Below are 7420 nucleotides of genomic sequence, written 5' to 3' on the forward strand. Positions count from 1 at the left end.
GAGAGAAGAGCGGTCAATGTGACGATCTGGCTTTTAGTCGATTCGATAACAAACGACGAAAACGGACGGATTTCTCATATTTTTACTACATATGAACACTTTTCACATTCTCCCGTGCAACTCGGCTGCTAGTCCTCCTTTCATGCAGAATCTTAAGGTCCTACCTCATGTCCAAGGCTCCAAAGCCAGCTAAAAAGTAAAAAATCGATACCTAAAACGTAAATTGTACTACTTCTTACTGGCTATTACATCAACTTAGAAGCTTCATCTGTGTTCTACTATGGTGCTTTTAGTGTCTCGGCATACCGCACCACGCGACATAGCTTTGCAGACGATAAGTACAACCGTTTAAGAGAGAAGAGCGGCCAATGTGACGATCTTGCTTTAAGTCGATTCGATAACAAATGACGAAAACGGACGGATTTCTCAGGTTTTTACTACATATGAACACTTTTCGCATTCTCCCATGAAACTCGGCTGCTAGTCCTCCTTTCATGCAGAATCTTAAGGTCCTAGCTCATGTCCAAGGCACCAAAGCCAGCTAAAAAGTCAAAAATCGATACCTAAAACGTAAATTGTACTACTTCTTACTGGCTATTACATCAACTTAGAAGCTTCATCTATGTTCTACTATGGTGCTTTTAGTGTCTCCGCATACCGCAGCACGCGACATAGCTTTGCAGACGATAAGTACAACCGTTTCAGACAGAACTGCAGCCAATGTGATGATCCTGATTTAAGTAGATTCTATAACAAATTATGAACACGGACGGATTTCTCAGGTTTTTACTACATATGAACACTTTTCACATTCTCCCGTGCAACTCGGCTGCTAGTCCACCTTTCATGCAGAATCGTAAGGTCCTAGCTCATGTTCAAGGCACCAAAGCCGGCTAAAAAGTCAATAATCGATACCTAAAACTTGAATTGTACTACTTCTTACTTGCTATTACATCAACTTAGAAGCTTCATCTGTGTTCTACTATGGTGCTTTTAGTGTCTCCGCATACCGCAGCACGCGACATAGCTGTGCAGACGATAAGTACAACCGTTTCAGAGAGAAGAGCGGCCAATGTGACGATCTGTCTTTAAGTCGATTCGATAACAAATGACGAAAACGGACGGATTTCTCAGGTTTTTACTACATTTGAACACTTGACACATTCTCCCGTGCAACTCGGCTGCTATTCCATCTTTCATGCAGAATCTTAAGGTCCTAGCTCATGTCCAAGGCACCAAAGCCAGCTAAAAAGTCAATAATCTATAATTAAAACTTGAATTGTACTACTTCTTACTGGTTATTACATCAACTTAGAAGCTTCATCTGTGTTCTACTATGGTGCTTTTAGTGTCTCCGCATAACGCAGCACGCGACATAGCTTTGCAGACGATAAGTACAACCGTTTCAGAGAGAAGTGCGGCCAATGTGACGATCTGGCTTTAAGTCGATTCGATAACAAATGACGAAAACGGACGGAATTCTCAGGTTTTTCCTACATATGAACACTTTTCACATTCTCCCGTGCAACTCGGCTGCTAGTCCTCATTTCATGCAGAATCTTAAGGTCCTAGCTCATGTCCAAGGCACCAAAGCCAGCAAAAAAGTCAATAATCGATACCTACAACTTGAATTGTACTACTTCTTACTGGCTGTTACATCAACTTAGAAGCTTCATCTATGTTCTACTATGGTGGTTTAGTGTCTCCGCATACCGCAGCACGCGACATAGCTTTGCAGACGATATGTACAGCCGTTTCAGAGAGAAGAGCGGACAATGTGACGATCTGGCTTTAAGTCGATTCGATAACAAATGACGAAAACGGACGGATTTCTCAGGTTGTTACTACATATGAACACTTTTCACATACTCCCGTGCAACGCGGCTGCTAGTTCTCCTTTCATGCAGAATCTTAAGCTCCTAGCTAATGTCCGAGGCACCAAAGCCATCTAAATAGTCAATAATCGATACCTAAAACTTGAACTGTACTACTTATTACTAGCTATTACATCAACTTAGAAGCTTCATCTGTGTTCTACTATGGTGCTTTTAGTGTCTCCGCATACCGCAGGACGCGACATAGCTTTGGAGACGATAAGTACAACCTTTACAGTGAGAAGAGCGGCCAATGTGACGATCTGGCTTTAAGTCGATTCCATAACAAATGACGAAAACGGACGGATTTCTTTAGGTTTTTACTACATATGAACACTTTTCACATTCTCCCATGCAACTCGGCTGCTAGTCCTCCTTTCATGCAGAATCTTAATTCCTAGGTCATGTCCAAGGCTCCAAAGCCAGCTATAAAGTCAAAAATCGATACCTAAAACGTAAATTGTATTACTTCTTACTGGCTACTACATCAACTTAGAAGCTTCATCTATGTTCTACTATGGTGGTTTAGTGTCTCCGCATACCGCAGCACGCGACATAGCTTTGCAGACGATATGTACAGCCGTTTCAGAGAGAAGAGCGGCCAATGTGACGATCTGGCTTTAAGTCGATTCGATAACAAATGACGAAAACGGACGGATTTCTCAGGTTGTTACTACATATGAACACTTTTCTCATACTCCCGTGCAACGCGGCTGCTAGTCCACCTTTCATGCAGATTCTTAAGCTCCTAGCTCATGTACAAAGGCACAAAAGCCAGCAAAATAGTCAATAATCGATACCTAAAACTTGAACTGTACTACTTCTTACTGGCTATTACATCAACTTAGAAGCTTCATCTGTGTTCCACTATGGTGCTTTTAGTGTCTCCGTATACCGCAGCACGCGACATAGCTTTGCAGACGATAAGTACAACCGTTTCAGGGAAGAGGGGCCAATGTGACAATCTGGGTTTAAGTCGATTCGATAACAAATGACGAAAACGGACGGATTTCTCAGGTTAAAACTACATATGAACACTTTTCACATTCTCCCATGCAACTCGGCTGCTAGTCCTCCTTTCATGCAGAATCTTAAGGTCCTAGCTCATGTCCAAGGCACCAAAGAGTGGTAAAAAGTCAATAATCGAACCTAAGTCTTGAATTGTACTACATTTAACTGGATATTACTTCAACTTAGAAGCTTCATCTGTGTTATACAATGGTGATTTTAGTGTCTCCGCATACCGCAGCACGCGACATAGCTTTGCAGACGATAAGTACAACCGTTTCAGAGAGAAGAGCGGCAAATGTGACGATCGGGCTTTCAGTCGATTCGATAACAAATGACGAAAACAGACGGATTTCTCAGGTTGTTACTACATATGAACACTTTTCACATACTCCCGTGCAACGCGGCTGCTAGTCCTCCTTTCATGCAGAATCTTAAGCTCCTAGCTCATGTCCAAGGCACCAAAGCCAGCTAAATAGTCAATAATCGATACCTAAAATTTGAATTGTACTACTTCTTACTGGCTATTACATCAACTTAGAAGCTTCATCTGTGTTCTACTATGGTGCTTTTAGTGTCTCCGCATACCGCAGCACGCGACATAGCTTTGCAGACGATAAGTACAACCGTTTCAGAGAGAAGAGCGGCCAATGTGACGATCTTGCTTTAAGTCGATTCGATAACAAATGACGAAAACGGACGGATTTCTCAGGTTTTTACTACATATGAACACTTTTCGCATTCTCCCATGAAACTCGGCTGTTAGTCCTCCTTTCATGCAGAATCTTAAGGTCCTAGCTCATGTCCAAGGCACCAAAGCCAGCTAAAAAGTCAAAAATCGATACCTAAAACGTAAATTGTACTACTTCTTACTGGCTATTACATCAACTTAGAAGCTTCATCTATGTTCTACTATGGTGCTTTTAGTGCCTCCGCATAACGCAGCACGCGACATAGCTTTGCAGACGATAAGTACTACCGTTTCAGAGAGAAGATCGGCCAATGTGACGATCTGGCTTTAAGTCGATTCGATAACAAATGACGAAAACGGACGTATTTCTCAGGTTTTTACTACATTTGAACACTTGTCACATTCTCCCGTGCAACTCGGCTGCTAGTCCTTCTTTCATGCAGAATCTTAAGGTCCTAGCTCATGTCCAAGGCACCGAAGCCAGCTAAAAAGTCAATAATCTATACCTATAACTTGAATTGTACTACTTCTTACTGGTTATTACATCAACTTAGAAGCTTCATCTGTGTTCTACTATGGTGCTTTTAGTGTCTCCGCATAACGCAGCACGCGACATAGCTTTGCAGACGATAAGTACAACCGTTTCAGAGAAGAGGGGCCAATGTGACGATCTGGCTTTAAGTCGATTCGATAACAAATGACGAAAACGGACGGATTTCTTTAGGTTTTTCCTACATATGAACACTTTTCACATTCTCCCGTGCAACTCGACTGCTAGTCCACCTTTCATGCAGAATCTTAAGGTCCTATCTCATATCCAAGGCACCAAAGCCAGCTAAAAATCAATAATCGATACCTATAACTTGAATTGTACTTCTTCCTGCATGCTATTACATCAACTTAGAAGCTTCATCTGTGTTCTACTATGGTGCTATTAGTGTCTCCGCATACCGCAGCACGCGACATAGCTTTGCAGACGATAAGTACAACCGTTTCAGAGAGAAGAGCGGTCAATGTGACGATCTGGCTTTTAGTCGATTCGATAACAAACGACGAAAACGGACGGATTTCTCATATTTTTACTACATATGAACACTTTTCACATTCTCCCGTGCAACTCGGCTGCTAGTCCTCCTTTCATGCAGAATCTTAAGGTCCTACCTCATGTCCAAGGCTCCAAAGCCAGCTAAAAAGTCAAAAATCGATACCTAAAACTTAAATTGTACTACTTCTTACTGGCTATTACATCAACTTAGAAGCTTCATCTGTGTTCTACTATGGTGCTTTTAGTGTCTCCACATACCGCAGCACGCGACATAGCTTTGCAGGCGATACGTACAACCGTTTCAGAGAGAAGGGCGGCCAATGTGACGATCTGGCTTTAAATCGATTCGATAACAAATGACGAAAACGGACGGATTTCTTTAGGTTTTTCCTACATATGAACACTTTTCACATTCTCCCGTGCAACTCGACTGCTAGTCCACCTTTCATGCAGAATCTTAAGGTCCTATCTCATATCCAAGGCACCAAAGCCAGCTAAAAATCAATAATCGATACCTATAACTTGAATTGTACTACTTCCTGCATGCTATTACATCAACTTAGAAGCTTCATCTGTGTTCTACTATGGTGCTTTTAGTGTCTCCGCATACCGCAGCACGCGACATAGCTTTGCAGGCGATACGTACAACCGTTTCAGAGAGAAGGGCGGCCAATGTGACGATCTGGCTTTAAATCGATTCGATAACAAATGACGAAAACGGACGGATTTCTTTAGGTTTTTACTACATATGAACACTTTTCACATTCTCCCATGCAACTCGGCTGCTAGTCCTCCTTTCATGCAGAATCTTAATTCCTAGGTCATGTCCAAGGCTCCAAAGCCAGCTAAAAAGTCAAAAATCGATACCTAAAACGTAAATTGTACTACTTCTTACTGGCTACTACATCAACTTAGAAGCTTCATCTATGTTCTACTATGGTGGTTTAGTGTCTCCGCATACCGCAGCACGCGACATAGCTTTGCAGACGATAAGTAAAACCGTTTCAGACAGAACTGCAGCCAATGTGATGATCCTGATTTAAGTAGATTCTATAACAAATTATGAAAACGGACGGATTTCTCAGTTTTTACTACATATGAACACTTTTGACATTCTCCCGTGCAACTCGGCTGCTAGTCCACCTTTCATGCAGAATCTTAAGGTCCTAGCTCATGTTCAAGGCACCAAAGCCGGCTAAAAAGTAATAATCGATACCTAAAACTTGAATTGTACTACTTCTTACTTGCTATTACATCAACTTAGAAGCTTCATCTGTGTTCTACTATGGTGCTTTTAGTGGCTCCGCATACCGCAGCACGCGACATAGCTGTGCAGACGATAAGTACAACCGTTTCAGAGAGAAGAGCGGCCAATGTGACGATCTGGCTTTAAGTCGATTCGATAACAAATGACGAAAACGGACGGATTTCTAAGGTTTTTACTACATATGAACACTTTTCACATACTCCCGTGCAACGTGGCTGCTAGTCCTCCTTTCATGCAGAATCTTAAGCTCCTAGCACATGTCCAAGGCACAAAAGCCAGCAAAATAGTCAATAATCGATACCAAAAACTTGAACTGTACTACTTCTTACTGGTTATTACATCAACTTAGAAGCTTCATCTGTGTTCTACTATGGTGCTTTTAGTGTCTCCGCATACCGCAGCACGCGACATAGCTTTGCAGACGATAAGTACAACCGTTTCACAGAAGAGGGGCCAATGTGACGATCTGGCTTTAAGTCGATTCGATAACAAATGACGAAAACGGACGGAATTCTCAGGTTTTTCCAACATATGAACACTTTTGACATTCTGCCGTGCAACTCGGCTGCTAGTCCTCATTTCATGCAGAATCTTAAGGTCCTAGCTCATGTCCAAGGCACCAAAGCCAGCAAAAAAATCAATAATCGATACCTACAACTTGAATTGTACTACTTCTTACTGGCTGTTACATCAACTTAGAAGCTTCATCTGTGTTCGACTATGGTGCTTTTAGTATCTCCGCATACCGCAGCACGCGACATAGCTTTGCAGACGATAAGTACAACCGTTTCAGAGAGAAGAGCGGCCAATGTGACGATCTGGCTTTAAGTCGATTCGATAACAAATGACGAAAACGGACGGATTTCTTTAGGTTTTTTATACATATGAACATTTTTCACATTCTCCCGTGCAACTCGACTGCTAGTCCTCCTTTCATGCAGAATCTTAAGGTCCTATCTCATATCCAAGGCACCAGAGCCAGCTAAAAATTAAGAATCGATAACTAAAACTTGAATTGTACTACTTCCTGCATGCTATTACATCAACTTAGAAGCTTCATCTGTGTTCTACTATGGTGCTTTTAGTGTCTCCGCATACCGCAGCACGCGACATAGCTTTGCAGGCGATACGTACAACCGTTTCAGAGAGAAGGGCGGCCAATGTGACGATCTGGCTTTAAATCGATTCGATAACAAATGACGAAAACGGACGGATTACTTTAGGTTTTTACTACATATGAACACTTTTCACATTCTCCCATGCAACTCGGCTGCTAGTCCTCCTTTCATGCAGAATCTTAATTCCTAGGTCATGTCCAAGGCTCCAAAGCCAGCTAAAAAGTCAAAAATCGATAGCTAAAACGTAAATTTTACTACTTCTTACTGGCTACTACATCAACTTAGAAGCTTCATCTATGTTCTACTATGGTGGTTTAGTGTCTCCGCATACCGCAGCACGCGACATAGCTTTGCAGACGATAAGTACAACCGTTTCAGAGAGAAGAGCGGTCAATGTGACGATCTGGCTTTTAGTCG

This window comes from Schistocerca gregaria, unplaced genomic scaffold (assembly GCF_023897955.1).
Source record: "Schistocerca gregaria isolate iqSchGreg1 unplaced genomic scaffold, iqSchGreg1.2 ptg000199l, whole genome shotgun sequence".
NCBI classification, from domain to species: Eukaryota; Metazoa; Arthropoda; class Insecta; order Orthoptera; family Acrididae; genus Schistocerca; species Schistocerca gregaria.